General features: G+C 44.5%; 1 protein-coding gene across 9 annotated transcripts in view; it reads left to right on the forward strand.

Annotated features, from left to right (window-relative positions):
- The first annotated feature begins 459 nt into the window (after nucleotides 1-459).
- The window catches only part of STON2 (stonin 2), a 158930-nt gene continuing 134806 nt past the window's right edge, over nucleotides 460-24583 (forward strand). For 5 of the 9 annotated variants that reach the window (XM_082384678.1, XM_082384687.1, XM_082384686.1 and 2 more), the window contains exon 1: nucleotides 463-5210. The gene's annotated coding sequence lies outside the window, so the exon portion shown is untranslated. Of the gene's footprint in view, nucleotides 5211-24583 lie in introns of all 9 variants that reach the window. The other 4 variants (XR_014242464.1, XM_082384683.1, XM_082384685.1 and 1 more) reach the window with 4 other exon arrangements.

Below are 24583 nucleotides of genomic sequence, written 5' to 3' on the forward strand. Positions count from 1 at the left end.
ATACTGCTGAACTGAATGAATAAGCATTTTCAGAACTCTAATGGAAAACTGATGAACTCATAATAGTGTTAACAAAAGATCAAGATGAAAAAAAAATTAATTACATGGGACTGAGTGAACTGATGAGGATGATTATAATTTTTGTGACTTTCTGTTTGAATAAAAAAAAAAAAATCCCACAAGGACTCAGAGGCAAAAAATATACAAATCAATTTTCACTGCAAAGTAAAGGAGCTGTTACAGTGGAGGATTACTGGACTGAATGTCAATATTATGACATAGTATGAGTGTGTTTCATGTTTGGTAATTGCAATCATTGTTGCTTTTGTTGTGGTCATCCATTTACAATGCTTGGTGTCAGTCTATTTATCTCTTGTAAAAATAAAATACAGTGTGTGTGTGTGAAAAAAAAATTCGTTTGATCTTAAGAGATCAGCAACTTAAAATAATTATATATATATATATATATATGGCTACATACAGTGTGGGGAATATAGTCAATAACTGTGTAATATCTTTGTAATGGTGACATAGCATAATAGACTTACCATGGTGATCAGTTTGAAATGTATAGAGATATCGAATCACTATGTTGTGTAACAGGAACTAACATCGTGTTGTAGGTCAATTACACTTCAAAAATAAACCAAATTCATTGAAAAAAAAATCTTACTTTAAAAAAAATGTTTTAAAAACTCTTATTCATCTTTCAAATTCCTTCAGTTCATATGTCACCTCCTTTGAGAAACTTTCCCTGATTTCTCTATGTATACTCATTTGTTCCTTGTCCTGTGCTTTCAGTAAACCTTCTTACACATCTAAGCCAAACTCTGTAGAACAATTTCTTTGTGTGTCTTTTCACTAGGCTCTAAGCTGCCCAGTGACCCTGTCTTTCTTTTCATCCATGGCCCCTGGGACTATTCTGGCACAAAAATAAGCAGGAGTTCAATAAACATTTGTGTAACAAATGAATCTTGCGGTGGGGACACCACATTACAGAAGAACACTTAGAAAGTCATTACGTTCTATTGATTTCAAATTCAATGAAAGTTCACAGAAGGGAAAGAGCAACATGAACTGGAAGGTGTATTGAAGGAGTTAAGGACGTTAAAAGGCTTGAGTGGGAAACAGGAAATCTAAATAAAGATTCTTGAGCATCACTTCAGCATCTTAATAGCAAGATTTCCCACCTGAAGAGTATGTGTATGTAGGAGTAGGAGGTGTTGGAGGGAAGGAGGAAAGGAACCAGGTCCTTGTAAGGGATTTCTCTTGTCCCTTCATCCTTTCATCCTTGTCAAGACCAACCCTTGGGAATTTGGCTGACATTGTCTACATACCTTTCTCTTCCCAGAATCCCACAGGGCGCTTGGTCCATAAATATTTATGGAACGGAAGCACCTTGCCACAAAGACAAAACTAAACACTGTATTTGACTGAAGTTCATTGAGTTCATAGAAGGGAGGAGGTTGGGAAGAGTGAGATGGTATTGAAGGATTTCTAGTGGGTATAGTGTTGAGCTGGACTTTGGGACATAAAGACATAGACTCTCCCCCTCCCATGCCTTCCAGTGTTGTTCCAAACTGCCAGTGAAGATGGCTCTAGCCCTCTAAACCAGCAAATGCTACCCTGTCAGTAAAGTAGCCACTAGCCACAGGTAGCTATTTAAATGCAATTTAAAATTCAGTTCTTCAGTTGCACTAACCACATTGCAAGTATCCAATAGCCACATGTGCCTAGTGGCTTTCATAATAAATAGCTCAGATGGAGAACATGTCCATTACCACAGAATGTTCAGTTGGACAATACAGATCTAAGGAATGAATCTCCTCTGGGTTGTGGAAAGCTAGAGCGTGAGGGGAAAGACAATCTGACTTTTAGCTTTTTTTCACAGGCTTTTCTGTTTCTCCACACGTTTATACTTTTAGCTACTACACTTTAGGATTTAACTGACACTCCCTTCATTGACAGTTTCTGCACTCTCAGAATGCATGGTGTGGACTTTTTTTAAAAAACAATTCAGGGACTTCCTTGGTGGCGCAGTGGTTAAGAATCCTCCTGCCAATGCAGGGAACATGGGTTCGAGCCCTGGTTCGGGAAGATCCCACATGCCGCGGAGCAACTAAGCCCGTGCACCACAACTACTGAAGCCCGCGCGCCTAGAGCCCATGCTCCGCAACAAGAGAAGCCACCACAACGAGAAGCCCGTGCACTGCAACGAAGACCCAATGCAGCCAAACATAAAAAAAAATAAATAACAATTCAGTGATTTTTAGTATATTCACAAAGTTGTGCAACCATAACCATTATCTAATTCCAGAATATTTTCATCACCTCAAAAGGAAACCCCAGATCCATGAAGGAGTCACTCCCCATTTCTCCTTCCCCCGGCTCCTTGGCAACAACTAATCTGCTTTGTGTCTCTATAAATTTGCCCATTCTGGAAATGTCATCTAAATGGGATCATACAGTATGTGGGCTTTTGTGTCTGGCTTATTTCACTTAGCACAGTGTTTCCAAGGTTCATCCATATTGTAACATGTACTGTATCCGTATTCATTCCTTTTTATAGCTGTATAATATTCCATCATATGGATGCACCACATTTTGTTTATCCATTCATCAGTTGATAAACGTTGGGGTGTTTGCACTTTTCAGCTATTATGAATAATGCTGCCATGAACATCTGTGTACACATTTTTGTGTGCACATATGTTTTAAATTCTTTTGAGTATATACCTAGGAGCAAAATTACTGGGTCATATGGTAACTTTATGTTTAATTCTTTGAAGAACTGTCAAATTGTTTTCTAAATCAGCTGCACCATTTTATTTTGCATACATTTAAGAGAGAACTATTATTTTCTTTCCCTGATAGTGCTTGACATACAGAAACTCCCTACTCACTGTTGGGTTGGATGGATGATCACTTTGACCCACACTAAATATCCATTCAGTTTGGAACTGGAGGATGCCCTGTTGACCAGGATAGGGATGTGGCCCCAGTCTCCTTAATACTATCCTAGTAACCTGTCAGGGATTTTAGTCAATCAGTTCATGTTTATTGAATACCTATTACTTCCCATTGCCCGACAGCCATGGGAACTAGAATGCTGTAGTGAGGATATAACACAGGTAAGGGGATGACTACCTTTGCCTGGGAGAGTTAGCGAAGGCCTCATGAAGGAAGAGCTACATTAGTTGAGTCTCAAGTGCTAAGTAGAAGTCGCCAGGGAAGAAATGCCACACAGGAATTAGAACTAAGCTAAGCCGTTTGCTAGATGACACAGGGCATAGATGGATACATAAAGAGTTCCTGCCCACAGGAAGATTCCAGAGTGAATGTGATGGAATCCAGATTCTTCTTCCACTTATCCTTCCAGAGGGCTGAGTTTAGTGTGATGATACCAGGGTTGATCCATTTAAGAAATCATATTGGGTCAGCCTAGTTCTTTGCCCGAAGTAGCCTTTCTTCTTTGGAGTGACAGTATGACCAATCCAAATGGAATTTCTGCTTTGGCAAAAGCCACAGCCATGGAAAGTGAGGAACTGATGCTTGGGGAGGGATGCTGGTGAAAGAAACTTCCTCATACAGTCTGTTGTGCCCTCAGGTTTTTACCAGGTGAGGCTTAGGCTTCACCTATGCCCAGTACATCTTGTCAATACAAAGTGAATTGATTGTCCATTGATATAAACTGGAGAAAACTGACCTAATTTCCTCCAGGGGTCTTGGGCTCCTCAAAGTAAATGTCTTTCAGCTCACACGAGGGCAAAAATCAGGCTGTTTAGAATGGGTCAAGCTGGTTTTCACTAGGGTCTTTTATCTTCTTTATCAAACTAAATTTCTCACTCAAGGGTTCTGTCAACATAGGAAGCTAGAACGGGGGGGGGGGGAAATACCTGCAGGAAAATGGTTACATACTTGCTGTCAAGAAGACATTACTGCAACCAAGTTCCTGAAATAGAAACTACTATGTATTTCTACTCATTGTCTATCTGGGTGTTTTGGGGGGCATCCTTTTATGAGTGGTAGAACAAAGTTCTGGGAGCACCCTGATTTACAGTGGTTGTTTTTAGTCTTTAGAAAGGTTCATTGCAGGTGGGAGAAAATATTGGGAGGACTAAAGACTATGAAATGGAAGAAGAAATGAAGATGGGAATAATTTTACTCCCAACAATCCCTCTCCATTCTAACTTGCGCCTCTCCATCGCAGTGTGGAGTTACTGAGTGTGTCTTCCTGATGAAAATCTCTCCATACTCAGAGCTGATGTCACTTGTCCACACGGGACATGTGGACATCCTTATGACAGATGTTTCCCGTATTTCTGAATTAATATACGTAAAGTACTTGGAAAAGTGACTGGCAAATAATATGCGTCATGGAAACGTTAGGGTTGATGTTGTTGTTGTTACTGTTATTATTATTATTCAGGCTCGTCTCCCTAGCTAGGTATAAATTCCTTGTAAAGGAAGAACTAGTCGTCCTTCTCGTCCTTAATAATTTGTTAACGTGATTAGGACCTTGGACAAGTCGCTTACTCTTTGCAAGCTCTGGTTGCACCACAAAAGATTGCGTGTCAAGTACGATTTGAGTCCACGAACACAATTTGGCGCCCACTGTTTATAAGCTACTGCCCTGCGTCCTACGCCCTTTTTATAGTAAAAGTATTAAATGAACATGAAGTCAAAACCCCATGTAGGAGCGACACCGGAGAAGCAATGATCCCTACTGTCCTGCCTTGACACACGGTGTCTCCCACCCTAGGCGATCTCCACCCCCTGCCATCCCCCTGCTACTTCGCAACAACGCTTTCTGCTCCGCCCCGTGCCTGGACTCCACTCGCGCGGAGGGGAAGGATCCCGGTTTCAGCGTCTGGATTGGGGCATCTGGGTGCAGCGGAGACGCGAGGCTGCTGTGCGAGGGTCGCCGGGAGCAGGTCCAGTCGGCGCCCGGCCCGCCCCACCGCCCCGGCTCCCGGCTGCCCAATCAGGGCGCAGCTCGGGCGCGCGCTGCGGCCAATCAGGAGCGGCGGGAGCGGCGCCGGGCGCTGGCGGGCGCAGAGCAAGCTCCGACTGTGGAGCGGGCGGCAGGGCTGCCTGGGAGGGAGGGCGGCGAGAGCAGCACTGCGGACCGGGAGCCCCGGGCCAGCCCAGCCCGCTTTGCCGCGGCGACCTTCCTGCCGACTCTCTGGACCCTGCGGGCGGCGTCACAGGTAACCGAGCCCGCGCCCCGCACGGGGAGGACGAGCGTGCCCGGGGAGAGGGGCCCCGCAGGTGGAGCGGGCGGGGGGCGAGCTGGCCGCTAGGTCCTAGCGCCGCTGGCGCTGCCCGAGCCCCTAGCGCCCCGGCGCCTACCTCGGCCGGAGCCCCCGGGAGACGCGTTTCCACCAGCCGCCGGCGTCCAGGGGTGAGAGGGAGTGAGGTGAGTCGGCCTAAGGCGGGCGGGGGTGGAGTGGGGGAAGACAAGACACCTGCGACACCCACACTCATACACAGACGCTGTTTGCCAGTGGGCGTCTTCCCCGAGATCTGGGTCCCCGGGACGTCTTCATTGGCTTGAGTAAGGGAGGCGACAACAGGTGTCCTTGCGGACGGTGCTTTTCTCCCCCAACACCCCCCCCCCGCCCCCCTGCGCCAGAAATCCCGGTTTGGCATTCTGCCCCACCTTCGGGCTGTCCGGAGACAGGACCCCAGCCTGGCCTCTCAGGCGCGCTGCCCGCTGGACAGCGCCCAGAGGCGGCCTGGACCCGGCGGACCCGGGCTTTGGATGGAGTTTCCTCCTCGCGTTGCCAAGCAATTTGCAGGACACCCGCCTCTCGCTGAGATGAAGAGAGTTGATGTGGTGTGTGTGTCCGTGTGTTGCAGCCTCTACTAAAATGAGCTGCCCGAGGACTGTGAGTGAATCATTAACTGTGCTCTTGTGCAGCTAGTGGCTTCTGCCTGTCTCTTTTTCTCTTAGGCAGGTCCTTCGTGCTCTGTGTGCCTCACTCTTCTAATCTGTAAAGCACGACAATGCTTTTACCTGCCTGATAGCGAGCGTTGTTTTGAGGAGTAAATGAGCCAATGCTGAAAAACACTCAGGACAGAGCCAAGTACTCAATAAACGCTGGCTCTTAGTATTTAATACATGGAGTGGATGGTCTTTTAAAGAGTAAATCAGACTTGTCCAAACCGGCCCAGTGACTATTTGGAGCTCCGAACAGCTTTTTACACTGGAAGGGGAAAAATACTGTTAATAATGTTAAGGATGGTATCATTTAAAGGTCCTATATCCTTTGAGGGATTGAAAAAAAAAACAAAACCTGCTTCATTGGAATGGTGAGAGAGATAAATGGATTCCAATTAGTAACAGAAAACTTTGTAACATTCGAAAAAAAATGGTATGAATATTCTGTGAAAAGAATATCTTGGTACTTTGTTGAATCTTTCATTAATATCGCTGATTTGGGGGGAAACTTTGAAGGTTCTTATTCTTCCTACTCCTGCCTTAAACAAGTAAAGTTTACAAAGAGAGAGAGAGAAGAAAGGAAGAACAAACAAACAGCCCAACCACACAACAAAATGCCAGCAGCTCATAGAAACCCAAAATTGCACTTCCCACGTTAGGCGATTTTTTTTTCCCCGTTTCTGACCTGGGTGGTCTGGTTCAGTTCTTTGCCACTGTGTCACTTTCCTTGTTTAATTTGAAAAGTCAAATAAACGTTTCACTCCATGAATTTGTCTTTTTAAAAGCTAAAGTATCAATGTGTATCAGACTTGTTGGATTTCTGTGCCTTCTGCTACTTGCTTCCTACCCTCTAACAAACCCAAAAGGACCTTACCAAAAATTCTCTAGGGTGATGCTAGTGGGAACCTGTCTTTTCCACCACATTACCCCCATAACCTGGGACCTGGGGAAAGGGCACAGACAAAGTGCCCCAGTTCTCCTAGGGTCTCCAGCGCATTTGCCAGGAGGCTTAGAATAAATACATCCACTTAAGAGATAGTGATTATCTTCTCAGAGGGTAAGAAGCCCACTTCCAGATGCAAATCTTTCAAGTGTCAAATTAATTCACCAGCCTTTTCAGGTGTTGATGAGGAGACCTACTCTCTTCACCTGAGTGGGAGGATTTGAAAGCTTCGTGCTGGAGGAGGGAGAGAGATGCGTGGGGCAGGGGAAAGATTACCAAGTTCAGAGTCAGACCCACCCCTGGTGAGAACTCTGTCTCTGTGGCTGATGGCTGGGAAACTTGGACAAGTTGCTTTGTTTATCTGAGCCAAAGTCTCTCCCGTTGTAAAATGAGGACTCAAAAAAACATTTTTTTTGGACGAGTTCTAAGGATGGTGCTAATGAATACAAAGCTCCTAGCACTGTTCCAGGCATGTAGTTATAGATCTGTAGCATGCAGAGGAGGTCCGCAAGGTGAGAGTGATCAGCTGTACCTGGGAAAGAAAAAAACAAAAAAACCCAAAAAACTTAGGGGATACACTTGAGCTGAGTGTAGACTAATGAGCAGTTCTCTTGTGCAGACAGAGTTGAGGTGGGATTAGAAGGAAGGGTAGGGCAGAGGGGAGAAGTCCAGATAGAGAGGATACGGGATATCAGAAGTGCTATAATAGTCATCTTAGGCAAAATAAACAAACATCCCCCAAATCTCAGTGGCTTACAACCACCAAAGTTTATTGCTCACATACTCTGCATGTCCAGGGTAGGTCACTCTTGATTCTGCTCCTAATCTGTCTTCATTTGGGGGTCTATTAAGGCTTAAGAAACAGCCTGTTTCTGGGACAATGCTAATCTTGTTTATGGGAAAGGGAGAAAAAGAGAACATGACAGAACAAAACTATTATAGTACTTAATGCCTGCTTAGAAGTAGTAGTTCTCATGCTGTTGGCCAAGGTAAGTCACATGGCTAAAATTGATGTCAGTGGTATGGGGACTCGTAAGCCTCCTGCAAACCGTGAGGCAGAGCTGATTCGGAGGGAAAGTGCAGAAGGAAACAAGGCCAGGAAGGTGTCCTAGAGGCAGATGATGCAGGGCCCTGGGTTGTGTGCCAGGGGTTTGGGACTTTATCCTATGGGCAGGGAACAGCCGCTGAAAGTTTTTTTTTTTTTTTTAATTGTTTAATTGAAGTATAGTTGATTTACAATATTGTGTTATGCTGAAGGGTTTTAAGTTGGGGTTTAGTATGATCAAATGTTCAGGCCGAGCACACATCTCTCGTAGCAAAGTGGGAAGAATGAAATAGGTGAGACTTACGGGTAAGAGATGATGAGGGCTCGGACTAACACAGCAGCCTCAAGTCTCTCACTATCTGTCACATGACTTGAGTCCACTCCTAGAAGTGGCTCATTTGGCACTTGGGTGGCTTGTCTTCTTAACAAGTCTCCTAAAATGGATGTCTCTCTCATCTTAAAGTCCTTATTTTATAATTGTCACCTAAAACAGCTGTTCTCAAAGTTTAGGGTGCATTAGAATCACCTAAAGGGCGTGAAAAAACACAGATTTCTGAGCCCCACCCCCAGAGTCTCTGAATCAGTAGGTCTTGGTGGGCCTGGGAACGAGCATTTCTGAGGGGTGCTCAGGTGATATTAATGCTGCTGGTTCAGAGACCACACTTTGAAAACCACTGAATTAAAGGGAGAAATTAAGACATAGTTGAGGGAAAGGCTGGAATAGAGGGGCCTAGTGGAAGGAGGAAAAATATCTGGAAGGTCCCAGCATAATCCCTGTGGCAGTTTTGCTGAAGGCTGGCTTTGGCCACAAACAGTGGGGTCTGTAAGAGTGACTGAGTCTCTAGGTTTATATTGAATTGCAGATGCAATTCTCACAGTGAGGAAATGAAAAAAGCTCAGATTCTGAGAGGTAAGAAATGTACAAGTGCTGCTTTATCCCCTCCCTTGTAATTCTGCCCTGACTCCCTGTCAACGAGCACATTGCCTGGTTCCAGACCTTGCACTCAAGTCTGCCAATGTATTTCCCATCCTGATCCATTACACTTCTTGTCATCCCAGTTTTGATATCTTTTGGAGCTGGGTTGGACCACTGGGTGGACATTTGGCTGAATTTTAAAGTAGTCAGACCAAGAAATTGCTCTCTTCTTTTGAGGTCACGTTCATGAATAAACATCTGTACCATATGATCATGCAAATTGTGATCAACCCCCCTAGATAAATAACCCCCTGAGAACCCAAAGTCATCCATGGTTTGGCTTATACTGATGGTTGGAGCAAGTTGTGACAGTTCCCTTAGCTGTGACTCACTGCTCCTGTAATGAGAGAGCATTCCTGTAATGAGAGAGCATTCCAAGATCAGACGTTAAGGAGAAAATATGTTGGCATGTACAACATGACACAAGAAATAAAGCATAGTGAGGGTTTGTTTTCTTTTTACTGTATTTTTCTCAATCTTGGACGTGACAAAAGTTTGAACTCTACTGGGGTCTAGATAATCAGTGATATGCCTGCCCAACAGACACCATGTGAATGAATGAAATACTTTCAGGGTCAACATTTTGAGTGCTAGCTAGCAGGTTACAGTATTTGTTTCAAGGTGGCATGAGTGTAAAATGGTCCATTGGGCCAGTGAATATATTGGAAATTCTATGCCTATTAAATTTGTATAAAGTAAGAAATGTCATGGTAGGCCTAAGCTATAATGCGAAGTGAGTGAGATTTGAAAAGATCCTTTTCCTAATAGAGTTTTTTTATAATAAATTTAATACATTTATTTATTTTATTTATTTATTTTTTGGCTGCATTGGGTCTTCATTGCTGCCTGTGGGCTTTCTCTAGTTGCGGTGAGCGGGGGCTACTCTTCGTTGAGGTGCGCGGGCTTCTCATTGCAGTGGCTTCTCCTGTTGCGGAGCATGGGCTCTAGGCTCGCGGGCTTCAGTAGTTGTAGCACGCGGGCTCAGTTGTTGTGGCTCGCGGGCTCTAGAGTGCAGGCTCAGTAGTTGTGGTGCACGGGCTTAGTTGCTCCGTGGCATATGGGATCTTCCTGGACCAAGGCTCGAACCCGTGTCCCTTGCATTGGCAGGCAGATTCTTAACCACTGCGCCACCAGGGAAGCCCCCTAATAGAGATTTGACAGACAAATGACACCTTAACGGTGTGCTCTTGGAGACGGGAGAATTCCCCAGGATTCTGGGTACCTCCAGAGGTGGGGATGTGAAAGCTTGGAACCGTAACCTCTGTCCAGCAGGCCTGAGGCCAACTCTGTTGGTCAGATCTGTCTGTTTCCCTGTCCAGGTAATTTTGGAAGGCCAGCTGTTTCCCCTCTTCCTGCAGGGTTGGCCTTAGTGCTACCTTCCCTTGGTCAACTCTACGGTGAACTCCTCCAGTTCCCTCAATCTCAGGTCTCCAGGAAACTTGGTCTAAAGTTTCAAAAGATGTAGCAAACAAAAACCCTAGACATGAGTGAGAGCCAGTGAGGAAAGGGACACTTAAACTAGCCAGGAGGGACTTAAAACACTGAACATAGTCATTAGAAAGTGTTACTATTCACTGTTGGTTAGCATTTATCCAGAAATTGGATATTTAAGTAACATACATATTAAATAACTAGATAACTAGTCTACTCTCTGTATGTTTATATTGAATAAGTGCTATAATGTATACCATATATATATTCAATGTCTAGCAATTTCAGGTGGTAGATTTCCAGTGCTGTTGTTGTCTTTCTGAAATACAATAACGTAGATAGAAACAACCAAAATTCTTTAGACAGATAAAAGAAGGGCAGGATTGAAAACTCAAAGTCCCGTGAATCTTTTATCTATTGTGTACACCTCTGTCACTTCAGCTTGCCCCACACCAACCCAGACTTGTGTGCACTGAGGTGGCCTCACCAACAGGTAACAGACGGTCAGTGTTCTTTACAATATTTAGTCACAATGAGGAGTGTGAAGCTACTTGGCAGGTTGCTAATGGCCCAGTAAAATCTTTGGAAGGTGGCTTCATATGAATGGCACTGAGCATCTTCTAGGTGCAAGGCTCCGAGGAAGACATTATGAGGAATTCAGAAAAGTGTAATACTTAGTCCTCTGACGCGGCCTCTAATCTGAGAGAGAAGAGGCATAATATTTATGCAAAATTAATAATAGGTACACAACAGTGAGGCCAAGAGTAGCCATATAATCAAAGGGGGTACGCATGCTGTGAATCCAGAGATGGGATCTTTCTGAGGTTGTCCTGGACTGGGAAGGCTCCTGGAGGAGCACATGCACTGGATCGGAGGTGGAAGTAGCATTTGGGTGGAGCATTGGGGTTTAGGAAATGGACCTAAGTGATCAGTGGCTCTGATGGTCAGCACAGGCTTGTTTAGGACTGTGATTCAACTTCTGTATCTGGAGTGAAGGGGTCAAGTAAGAGAGGAGAAGGGAAGCCTGAGCTTCTTGAGGTCTTCCTTTCTTGACCGCCATCTGACCATCTAATCCAAATATTCTGACGGCTTGCACCTCCTGACAAATGAAGCCATTCATTGATTCATTAGAAGATGAGTAACACTGGACTCTCATCTGACCTTCTTAACATTTCATTTTATTAATAGGAAAGCACTTTGGAGGTAAGGATGACACACCACTTTATAAACACAGTCTAATCCTATCATAAACTCTGTCAAACTGGCAGGTGGTTGGTCTCTCTCCACTTGCAAAATGACTTGGGAAAGTCAAGTGACTTGTTTAAAGTCATGCAGGAATACCCTGGCACGTCCACATCCCCGGATCCCACCTCCCTGACATTTGGTGGTGCCCAGCGTCATTTGCTTTGCAGATCTCCATAGGGATGGTGGCTCTAAGAACTTGGGCCCTTGACATTTAGTTAAGATTTTCTCCATCTATTATTGTAGCCCATGGAGGCCCTCAACTGTAACCCCAAGAGGTCCTTGTTCATTTTAATCTGGGAATGAGATAATTACACCCTTCTCTTTCAGGCTTAATCCTGGCTCTCACTGTAAGAAAGTACCATTTCAGTGCTGTGGGTCTGTGCAAACACTCCCATCTGAATGAAACAGCAATCTCAGCACTTTTCATGCCAAATGCCAACCAGTATAGCAGGACTATCAGTGGCTTTCAATCTGCCTGAACTTTGAAGTGAGACACCAGACCCTTACCAGCACTCTAGAATCACTCCATTGGCTGCCTTTTGAAGTTAGCTAATTGCTTTAAAAAAAAAAAAAAAGTGAGATGCTTTAAATGAAAACAGATTTTATTTCTGTTTGCTTTAGAAACTGAATATGTTTGTCTGTCTTTCCTGACGTAAGTTTTTAAAAGAGGGAAATTATAATAGCGTGGTTAAGTGGATAAGGCTGGGGTGATCCATAGCTTATTCAGTCATACATTGTTTAAATGTTGTCTGTTCCGTGAACCCAGAGCTGTCAGAAATACAGTTTGACTTGTATCTTTGCCAAACATAAAAGTATTTTTTTAAAATTAATTAATTAATTAATTAATTTTTGGTTGCGTTGTGTCTTCGTTGCTGCGCACGGGCTTTCTCGAGTTGTGTCAAGCGGGGGCTACTCTTCATTGCGGTGCACAGGCTTCTCATTGTGGTGGCTTCTTTTGTTGCGGAGCACGGGCTCTAGGCGCGCGGGCTTCAGTAGTTGTGGCACGCGGGCCCTGTAGTTGTGGTTCGTTGGCTCTAGAGCGCAGGCTCAGTAGTTGTGGTGCAGGGGCTTAGTTGCTCCATGGCATGTGGGATCTTCCCGGACCAGGGCTTGAACCTGTGTCTCCTGCACTGACAGGTGGATTCTTAACCACTGTGCCAACAGGGAAGTCCCAAACATGAAGTATTTTTTTTGACATTACTCCTTGTCCCTACATCTCCCTCCACTTCAGACTCTGAGCAGTTGAAAGGTGTGAAAAACTTTTTTAATCGAAATTATCAAAATCACTATCAATAGCTATTATTCATTGAGTTTTACTAATTCCAGGTCCTTTGCTAGCAGTTCACTCCGTATAATCTCACTTAATTTCTGTCTCAGCTCTGTACGGTTGGGAAGAGTGCGATCTCAGTTCACAGATGAGACAAGCAGAGGCTGCAGTTGAGTAGTTTGTCAAAGGTTGTAGTGGACCTGGGCTTTGAACCCTCTTTTAATCGCTTAGCTCTAGAAACTGTGCCCTTAGTCACTATTGTACTGTATCTGGAAACAAAAGGAAAAGTGCTGGGAAGAGTTAACAGGGGCTGTCTGTGCACTCTGACCACACCCACGGAGATCCCTGTGGGAGGAAACGGCCCTTGTTTTTGCTCCGTCAGTTCACACTATCAGCAGGGCTGTTGAAGCACACTTCCTTCTCTTCTTTTCCCTATCTCTTCCTCCTTAAAATTTTTGTTATAAAGTATCATCTAGAAAGGGGGTGAGTTGGGGAGTGGGGATCTGTCCGCGTAGATTCTGCGCGTCTCTGTCACTCACATCAGCCTGATTGGCACAGGTGGGCGGGCGTGTCTGCAGCAGCTCCTCCAGCTGCGCCATCCATCACGCACAGCACCGTGCTCGTGGGACTAGGGGCTCTGACCCCTGTCATTTGGTTGCCTCTCTCCTGCGAAGAGAACAGAGAACGTACAGCCAGTCCTGGCTGGGCACTTGGCAGAGGTAGGTCCTGGCTGTAAGAAAGCCAGATAACACGGTAGGTTCATTTATGCGGACTCTGGAGCCAGACTGTCCAGGTTTGCATTGTGTGGTCTTGGGCATTATTTAACTTCTGTGTGCCTCAGTTTCTTTATCTAAATAAATGGGATAATAATAGTACCTACTTTATAGAGTTCTTTTGAGGAGTGCATGAGTTAGTTAAGTGAGTTGTAAAGCACTTTGAGATCAACGGCTGGGAGATAGGAGGTGTTACATACGTGTTTATCAAATAACGCATAAAAACGAAGTAGTAGGTGAACATCATTGTTTGTAGGTAGACAGTGGATAAAGCTCCATTGTCTACAATGGATAAAGCTCACCTAACAGCTTTAGTAAAAGTACTCATGATGAGTTACATGCAAATGAAATAATTATTAACTGTACTAGTGGAGTTTGCCATTTTAAAGAACGATTTGAGAAATATGTTTGTAAACTACCTTTTTGTAAAATGAACATGAGAGAAACCGTGTAAGAGGAAGAGGGAAGTTCAAGATGACTAGATTTTTTTTTTTTTTTCCCTGAGCTACTGGAAAGATAGAGCTGCCATCATCCTGGGAGGGGAAGGCTTCTGGTGGAGTGGTTTTGGGGGACAGAGAGTAGTTGTTCGATTTTGGATATGTTAAGTTTGAGAGGCCTGTTGGACGTTGAAGTGAAGGTGCTCTGTGGGCATCAGTGGTGTCAGGGGAGAAGTCAGGGCTGGAAACCTCTATGTGGTGGTTTATCCCATCTAGCTAGAGATGGGATCCAAAGCCATCGTGAAGGAATGGAAGCAGACAAAGAAGAGTCCAAGGGCTGAACCACGGGGTATTCCAGCTTCAGTGGAAGAGTCAGGCTGCTTCCAGTTTTCTAGTTTGTTCTTTCCTTCGATTTGCAAGTGTGAAATGAAGTGTGGACCTACTTAATGCTGGTGTTTTCTTTGGCTAGTTTATCATTTGAGTTCTGTTAATGCTTGGACTTCAGAGTCAATAGACTCTGATCAGATACCACTTGACCTCATCCTAGCTTTGTGCCCTTGGGCGAGCTACTTACTCTCTGACACTCTGTTTCCTTATCCTGAGATGGGAACTGGTAGTAAAAATGCCCATCTCAGAGATTTGAGGGCTCAGTAAGTGCAGCTGTATTAATGCTATGAAGCTGTTAATCGCTTTATCACTGTGAAATTCTCCCTGTTCATGTCAATGTGTGAGAAGTGAGGAATTTTTAAAGCCCTTTGAATTTTTCCTGAACTGAAAACCACATTTTAATTTAACCCACACTGCTGCTATTTTCCTTCCTTCTTTTTATGAAAAGTAAAAGAGTGAGATCAAGGAGGTACTGCAATAAATTTTACATGTCAGCCACTTATACTTCCTCTGTAATTGAAACACTGCATCCAAAGATCAGATCTGGCCTGTAGATGTGGCAACTGGTATGTGAATCACAGATGCACAAGCCGTCAGAGACCTGAAAACAGAAACACGGAAAAAATGGATATCCCTGGCAGTGTCAGTGTTTCAGTATTATATATGCTAACCTCATACGTGCTCTTTACCACTATGAGCCGGGTAAGAAAGTTCTCACTCTTTTCCAATAAATGAACTGATCCTCCCGACTGTTTTAAATTCGAGTTTTACACTTGGTTGGAAAATGCATCTAAGACACTTGGTTTCACTCAGCAAATAATACAATTCTGAATTTTTATAAGAGTCTCACTCTCAAAGCTCAGTAAGAACCAAGAGATGTGGCGAATGCAATTCTGAAGTCTTGTCTCTCAGTTCTCTAATTAGAATGTCTGCCGTGTTTGCATATGTGGTTTATATGTTACGAATTTGTGGCTTTTCTGTTTTGCAAGAGTTACTGTCAGCGAGACGTCTACCAAAAGAAATACTACTATTAGTGGTGACGGGACCAAATATATGTAACGGTGTGGTTGGTGTCTAAATCTCTACTAGAATTTTTGAGAAACCTTCTCCAGATGGAGGTGGGTGGTGTGAGGACTGAAAGAAAACATTAGAAATAACCAAAGCAGAAGAATTAATAGGCAAGAGTTTGCAGTGATTAAATTTTTCTTTCTGGTCTTTCAGGTTGAGGAAGTAAGGAGAATAGGCATAAACTGTGGGAAATTTCCGTCAACTTGGAAAAAACAATAGAATAAATAATTCTTAGCCATGAGGTGAGAGCCCAGGCAGTCACAAGGTCAAAGGATTCTGTCCCATTTGTCTGTGGTGACAGCTTCTCCCCCCCCAACCCAAAGGAACTCTTTACCCTCAAACAATAGAAGTGTCCCTGGGAAGCTGAAAAGGTGCATGCAAAGGGAATTTTTAGAAATGATATCATTTCAGAAGTACACCAGTGGTTATACTGGTTTTCTATATTTTCCAAATTTTGTTTAGTGAGAGCGTATTCCTTTTATAATAAATAAATAAGTAGGTAGGTAGATAAATAAAAATTAGAAAAATAAATTTAAGAGAAGGAAATACACTAGGAGTGTGGAGATGGGTGTGTTGTCACCATTTCAAGGTGCTGAGTTGTTCACATTTTATAATGTGAGGATTATTTTGTCTACAAGTCATAATACTTCCTAACATATCTGCTCTCTCCATTTACAATCTATAAAAATGTGCCAGGTGTCAACAGTGAATGTCACTCATCAAAACCCAAGACCTGCTCTACAAAAGCAGGGCCGGCCCTCAGTGAACAGATACTTGTTCAACTTGCACACTGTGCCAGACCCACCCCGTGTGCCCTGTTCCTTGCCGCTGTCTCTGGCCATTGGAGACACTCACGTACCCCTGCCTTCGTCAGCAGTGTGAACTGGGAGGTCTCTTGTTGGTGAGGGGCCTGCTTCACAGGAATAACGTTGCAGTCAGCCCAGGGCCCGGCTCTAACTGCAGCCCGTGAGGCCCACTGCAGCAGCCTGAGTTTTTAGGGTTTGGCTGGGCTGTTTTGGTTTTATGCCTGTGTGTCTGTTTTGTTGGGGAAAGCGGGAGGGGAGGGATTCTTAGAAAAGGGAAGGAGATATCCTCTGCATTACTGAAAATGGAAATAAGGAATTATCAGTTCAGGGTCAGTAGAAGCCACAGTGCCTGGCTTCCTTCTACTGTGCTCCTCTGGAATGATTTTGCTTAGTTTGGAAAGGTCTGAAAGTGACATGAGCTAGATAAATTGTTCTAGGGTGGAGCTTTTAGCAGGGAGTGCAGAGATCCCTAGGGGATTCATGGAGGGACCTTAGGAAAGATGTCCTGAAATTAAACAGAATGTTGCATGTATGTGTTTTTACCCAGAGATGAAGGGCTCTGACTTAATTTATATCTCAAATAAATCCGGAGAGTCATTCTTTAAAAAAAAAAAAAAAAAAAGGTTAAGAAGTTCTTGGGGGAGGCCTAGAGTGTATCCTGGCCTTGGCCCTAACTAGAGACCCCTTCCTGATGGATGAATTGCATATGTAGTGGAAGTACCAGTGTGTAAAACATCTTAGGTGAAGCCCGTGCTGCAGAAAGATGAGGAAGGTTTTACTTCCTCCAGTGATAGAAAGCTGGAAATCCAGAAATGTACGACTCCTGCGCTTCTGTCGAATGCTTCTTGGTCTTCTCCCTCTCTGTGTCTTATCCTGGAGCCTACAGAGCTCCCTGAACTCTATATTACCTGAAGAGTTCACTAGTTGAAGTGAACACTAATGTCTCTTTTACCTGGTCTTCCTCTTGATTCTAAGCGAACCAGGTTGAGTTTCCCTGCAGTTGGGAGATTGACTTTGGCCCTGGCCTCCACAATGTGACATCTATAGTGACATCTATAGGAGAAGGCATCTATAGTGAACTCCTGCTTGGCTGTTTATCCTGAGTCCAGCATGTAAATGTTGACCTTCCCACCCTTGGTTCTTGCTTCTCCTCATATTATACATTCTCTCTGGGTGACCTGTCAATCTACGTGATGAATGCTCCTCTCACTTCTTCTGAGCTCTCAACCTGTCTATTTAACAGGACCCATAGACATCTCGATGTGGTTGTCCCGTACGCCCATCAAACTCATCAGGTCTAAAATTGAGCTCATCGTTTCCCTACCACCCCTCAAGCATTCTTCCCCCTAGAGTCCTCATCTTGGTGAATAGCACAAAAATCTCTCGTTTTCCAGGATCCTTTTTATCCACCCACCACTACTCCCTCAATCTAAATGAGCCCCAAATAGACTTTCTCCCCGTGTCTTGATGATGTTACATCTTAAATGGCTCATAAAAAACATCCCCCCTTTTTATCCCTCAGCTTGCAATGCCTGATCACTATAATTACTAGCTGGTCTTCCCACCCTCCAATCCACCTTCCTCATTGCTTCCAGAATGATCTTTGTAAAATACAACTGAATCATGTTATTTCCTCATTTAAAATTGTTTGATGGATCTCCATTGCCTTTATGACAAAACCCAACCTTCTTGGCATGGCCTGCAAGGCTCTGTCTGAGCTGACTCCCAGTCTTGCCAGCCTCTTCTCTTACTACTCTCCATCTGACTTATTGCTTCAGTCAAACTGGATTATCTATAGTTCAGAAAACACAACATGTTTTTATTCATCTCCGAGACTTTGTATGAACACATTATGCTTTATTACAGCTGTTTGGCGTGGGGGACTTATTAAAAACGATACACTTCAAGGTTCTAAGTCATGTACCAAACAGACACCATCACTTCAGCTCTGCATCACCCCCTCCCCACCTCTCACCCCTTTCCTAACACTAACCCTGAATCTCTGAACTCGAACCTCATTTCTTAGCCCCATCTTCCCTCATACCATGCCTTATCTCCAGATCCTAACCCATCTCTGATACATACTTTGGGAGTTGGGGGTCAGTGATGGGTGATGTTCAGGGGTGGGGTTAGGTAGGAGGGAGGTCTGGGGATGAATGTAAGAGCCAGGGATGTCCGTTGTGCACCCTTTTTTGGTAACAAACAGTGGCTTTGCATGTTAACACAGTCATTTAAACAGGGCTAAGTAAAATGGCACCCTCTAATTGACCATATTGTATTGTCCTGTTTTGTTCTTATAGATGCCATACTGCAAGTCCTTTCCCCATGCCTCTACTTTCTGTTCATCTTTCAAGCCTCTGCCCAGGTATCATCTTCCCTCAGTTATTCTTCGCTGACCCCAAGACTGGGCTAGGTGTGACTCCTCTGTGTGCTCATGGCACTGCTGGGTTCCCCTGGGGTAGCTCTGATCACACTGTATTGTGATCATCTTTGGTTTGCCTGTCTCCCTCTCCCAGGCAGGGTCTGGGTCTTAGCCCTCTCTCTATCCCTAGGATTTCACTAGAATATGCCTGGCAATAGGAGATGCTGAATAAATGCTATTGAATGGGTGAAGAAATTAATGGGTGATGTCCTATGACACCTGCAGAAACTCAATGAGCACAAATAGCCCAGAGTTCAAAAAGACCTACAGATCATCTCCTCTGTGTTCTGAGTATGTGGGACTGCATACCAGCATTGATTCCTGCCTAGGTTTAACCTTCCTGTATTGGCTTCTGCTTCGGTACCACCTCAGATTCTCTTAGCTCCACCTGTCTCTTGGATGCAGTGGTGCCCAGCTCTACTGGCCTCTACCATCCTGCCATCCAAGGCCATGCTGGGATTCCTCCCACCACTTCTGGACTCAAATGAAGAACCACCCTGCAGGGTATGGGATCTGGCCTCCCCATCTGCTGCTGAAGGGACCAGATGGTACATCCCAATCGTGTGGGGAAGTTGGGTCACCATGGAGTGAACTTTGACTAATGGGGAACAAGAAACAGGCAGGAGCTGGCAGATTCATTCCCTCTGCTAGCACCACTTCCTCCGATGGAAGCTTTTGAGGTGATGCAGTTCCTAACAACCTCTCTGGGGACGTCCCGTATGACCGAGCAAGAAGCTATGATTCTTGTGAAGTCACAGCCAGTCCCACTCCATCGTACATTTGCTTTTGCTGCCTCATTTCTCTTCTTCCCTCACTCTTGTTTCCCTGGGATTGCTCTAAAGCCCTGGCATAGAAGCTTGGTCTCAGGCTCTATTTTCTGAGGAATCCAGCCTAACATACATTCAAACTACCACCATTTCTCTAGAAAAACAGGGGCCAATAAAGGTAGAAGAGAAAGGAACACCACAGGCCAGGTGGTCTCTAGTGTATGGATCTGGCAGGCCTTAGCTGGGAGTCTGAGCCTTCAGTCATGCACCCCTTATCCTTCCTTGTCCATGCTGTATTGGGCACCCCCATTTAGGGGAACTGGGAAGATGGGTTCATTAGTAGAAAAAGATCCATCATTTGGAATCTGTGACCTCGTTCCTGTGCAGGCTTGCCATCTGTTCCATGATTTCTTATTTGGAGGTATCTTTCTAATTAAAAAAACAAACAAACATGTATCTTTAAATGTCAGTGATGCAGTAGAATATTATACATCTATGAAAAATGATCCTTATGAGGATTTGTGATATGTTCTGGGTTTAAAGTCTAGCTCCACTTACTACTTGTGTGGCCTTGAGAAAGATCCAAGCCTTGGTTTTCTTATCTGAAAAGTAGATATTAATAATAGCACTGTTATAAACTTTGTGAAGCCTAGATAAGATTATGCATGTAAGGCCCTCAGCACAGTGTCTTACAGAGGAAGCAGTCAAAAGATATTTGCTGTAGTTACTATCTATTTTTAAAATACAACTTGAGAATGATAGAGTGTTCATCTCTGTATAGAAAACAAATTCAAGGTGAGATTTTGTAGTTCTTAGGTTTTATTGGGTTTTTAAGAGGTGTTTTCTTGGTAAATCTCAGTCCTAGTTTTAATCTTGCTAAAACAAGTGGGAGGGCCTGATAAAAAGCTTCCATGGAAGTAGTGTTTACCTGCTAGATATTTTGTTGGAGAACATGTGAGAACCACATAGAGTCTGAGACCAGCTAAGTCTATTTCTCATCTTCCAGGTATTTTCAATAAATTTATATCAATCCCCAATTAATAAATTTGTGGAAACTAAAGCGGAAAAGTTTTGCAATTCTGCTGTGGTCGTTCAGAGAATTCATGCTGGGGAAGATCCCAGGAAAAAGCTTCCCCCTCCCCTGAGGCGAGTTTCAGTTTGTGCCAGGTAAATAGAAAAGTGCTTCCTCCATAGATGCTTGTAATCAGGATTAACAATGTGTACGCTGGCATTTTTTGCCTTCTTTTAACAAAAGCTGTATTAAGAGTCGTAAAACTTTAAACTGTGATCATGGTATATTATTATTTTTTTTAAAAATTTATTTATTTATTTATTTTTGGCTGTGTTGGGTCTTTGTTGCTGCACACGGGCTTTCTCTAGTTGCGGTGAGCGGGGGCTACTTTTCGTTGCGGTGCACGGGTTTCTCATTGCGGTGGCTTCTCTTGTTGCGGAGCACCGGAGCACGGGCTGTAGGCACGTGGGCTGCAGTAGTTGTGGCACGTGGGCTCAGTGGTTGTGGTTCATGGGCTCTAGTGCGCAGGCTCAGTAGTTGTGGTGCACGGGCTTAGTTGCTCCATGGCATGTGGGATCTTCCCGGGCCAGGGAACGAACCCGTGTCCCTTGCATTGGCAGGCGGATTCTTAACCACTGAGACACCAGGGAAGCCCGATCGTGGTATATTATTAACTCCTTGCAATCGGGCTTCCAGTCTAGCTGCCTTACTTTATTTATTCCACAAATGCTTGTTGCTTTCCTTCTGTGTAGCCGGCCTGGAGCTTTGGCAGTACTGTGAGAAAGGGCATGGACCATCCCTCAAGGAGCCAACACTCTAGTTAACTTTCTTAAGGGTCAGCAGTGACCATCCATGCCCCATAAATGTCTCTTTACAGCATTTAACACTAGAGAAACTTACCTTCTTGAAAATTCTCTGTTGTCTTCATGATCCTAGAGGCCTCTGTTTTTTCTCTAACCATCTGATGGACACTCTGGGCCCCCTTTTAGTCCCTCTCACCCCCATCATATGTAGGCACAATCCAAGAGTCAGCTGTCTTTTTTGTGTTTTTACTTCCTCCATTGATAACCTATTCATTCCCTTGGCTTCATATATCTTCATTTTTTAAATGACTCTAAAATCTCACTTTTTACCCCTAATTTTTCTCTAGGCCCCAAATCTACATTTTCTACACCTACCTTCTGGTTTCACAATCCTTGAATCTCAGCATATCCTAAATTACCTCATCTCCAACCCCCAGTCCCAATTAATTCCACACTCCTAATTTCCCTAGGCTATTTACTGGGACCTTCTCTGGCCTCAGTTCAGCTGCCATTCTCCTGATTACCCAGGCTTAATTATTATTTCCTATCACTGTTGCTTCACTGGTGAGTGAAGAATAAGCCCAAGGATTCTTATGGCTGTAGCCAGTTACTTTCATCTTCTTTCCCAGTGGAGGTTTTCTCCTGAACATTCGACATTTCCTTTCTTTTTCTAAAGTGTGGATGTTGAGGTGGGAGGGCGTGTGCTATTTCAGGGCTGCTGGATTTTACACGCGTAGGGCAGCATTCAGATAAGGGGCAGGGTCCCCATTGCTTCACGCGTGAATGGCGCCACCCAGAGTTGTGCAGCACTGCGCTGTGGGAGTGTTAGGTGGGAGGGGATGGAGCGCTGGGGAGGGCTTCTGGGCGGTAGGGATGCTGAACACTGCAGTAGAAAGACTAAAGAGGAGCTGGCAGTTCAGCAGGAGGAAAGTTTCATTTCTACAAAAGAAGGATAGGGATATAGTTTTCCTCTTCGTCATCTACCTGGGGGGAGTAAAGCTCTGTGTTTTTCTACATAAATCCGTATTGAGCTCACTTTATTATAGAGCCACCCATTGAGCTTGAGATCTGTGGCCTAGAGCTCTATTTCCTCTAATCCTTGTTATTCTTGGTATAGGGACCATTGGCAGGAGCTTCTAAAATGAAAGTTCCGTGTTCCTGTAGCTGTGCTGTAAATTGCAGTAATCCCACATTCTCTTGTCCCAGCTGGACTCCTTTAGGTAGGGTTTCCGTAAGGTCCAGAGAGGTTGGTGGCAGTGCAGGTAACACTGCTGCCCCGCCATGAACTGAGACAGCCCAGCTGATTTGGACACACCAGCAGCGGGACACCCTGCCTGGTGCCTCTCGCAGCGGAGTCTTCTGTTCAGGGACGCTTCGAGCGCCCGTCTGGGCAGGTTGCTGCCTTCTGCTACACAGGTTGTGCGATACACGCTGCATAGACACCACTCATGTAGGTGACCACATAAATAGGGTCCCAAAGCCGCCTAACGTGGTGTCCCGCCTCTGGTATCTTCTTTCACTAGACCTTTCCAGGCCAACGAGTGGCCCACATCCAGCTGAGCAGGCTGTTTCCTGTCTCAGGCTGAAGCTCACACCACTACTTCCTTTTTTCCCCAAATTTCTAAGATCTCCCCCTTCCTCCACTTTCACTTCCTGAATGTCACGACCACAGGAATGAAATCAGCAAGTTCGTGCCTTGTTTCTCCTACTCACCCTTTATTAGTGGAAATAATAATGGTGCTAGATAACATTAATGGAGCACTTATAGTATTCACTGTGCTGAAAGTCTGACATGCAGCATCTTTTTTCATCCTTACAGGAATCTTCTGAAACTATCAATACTAGGTGAAATTCAGGTTTAGAGAGTTTGAGACATGCCCATGATTACAGTTAACGACGGGGTGACTTGGCCTGCCTGACTGCAGAGCTTGTGCTGTTCATTTTCCTAAGACCCAGGCTAGATATAGCCTCTTGCAGGAAGCCTCCCTGGGTGACCGCATCCCACTCCTGTGACCTTCGGTGGTCCTCCATGGTAACCCCGGCTGTTATTTCAAGTTCAGGACCTCTCTTAGAGGGAGGGGGGAAAGACCAATATTCCTTCCTTTTTCTGAGGTTCCCAGTATAGTAAAGACTGAAAAACTTCTAAGACGGGGTTAGAAAAGTATTAGGACCTTTTTTGTATATTTGCATGAACCAAATTCAAATGTTCAATATATACTCATACACATAGAAACCCACATTGTAATATAATTTTGCTACATACAAGGTAACTATAGGAGCTATAAATGATACTCATTAAACTCTCTGTGAAGGGTGGTTTGGTAATGGGACATGAATTTAAGGTTGGAGGCACATCTTTCAAAACTTTCAGTGTATTTCTGTGACTAAACATGTGCTTTCATTTTTATTAGTATTTAAAGTCCTTTGTGAGTATGAGGCCATTGGCTAATTGACCTTTCTGGATTCTGTATTATCTACTTCTCTATTCTTAATGTCTAGCACAGAGTCAGGACTTGGAACATAATAAGCGCTTTTTTTTTTTTTTAATATTACTTTATTTATTTGTTTTTTTTTTTTTTTGGCTGTGTTGGGTCATCGTTGCTGCGCATGGGCTTTCTCTAGTTGCGGTGAGCGGGGGCTACTCTTCGTTGTGGTGCACAGGCTTCTCATTGCAGTGGCTTCTCTTGTTACGGATCACGGGCTCTAGGCACACGGGCTTCAGTAGCTGTGGCACACGGGTTCAGTAGTTGTGGCTCATGGGCTCTAGAGTGCAGGCTCAGTAGTTGTGACCCAAGAGCTTAGTTGCTCCGCGGCATGTGGGATCTTCCCAGACCAGGGCTCGAACCCGCGTACCCTGCATTGGCAGGCGGATTCTTAACCACTGCGCCACCAGGGAAGTCTAACATTGTAAGCTCTTATTCCTTGTTGGTTGGTTGGTTGAATGAGTCAATGAATTGTTTGAGAAAAGTCTACAGAGTCAGAGCAGTTTTGGTTGGGATCCCAGCACTGCCATTTACTAGCTGTCTGGCCTTGAGCGAGTTACTTCACCTCTCTTTACTCAGCTTTGTCATCTCAAAAATGAAATTTTTTGATTAATACTAAGAGTACCTACCTCAGAAGGATGGTGGGAGGAACAAAGAAGATGATCTGTGAGATGACAAAGGTGAGCCTGCACATACGTAGTCCTTGGGTCCAGGGCAAGGAGGTAGGAGATAGGTCTGTGGGCACCACTGTTAGAAAGCAAGAGCCACTGCAGC

This window comes from Balaenoptera borealis (genome assembly GCF_965194805.1).
Source record: "Balaenoptera borealis genome assembly, chromosome: 3".
NCBI lineage: Eukaryota > Metazoa > Chordata > Mammalia > Artiodactyla > Balaenopteridae > Balaenoptera > Balaenoptera borealis.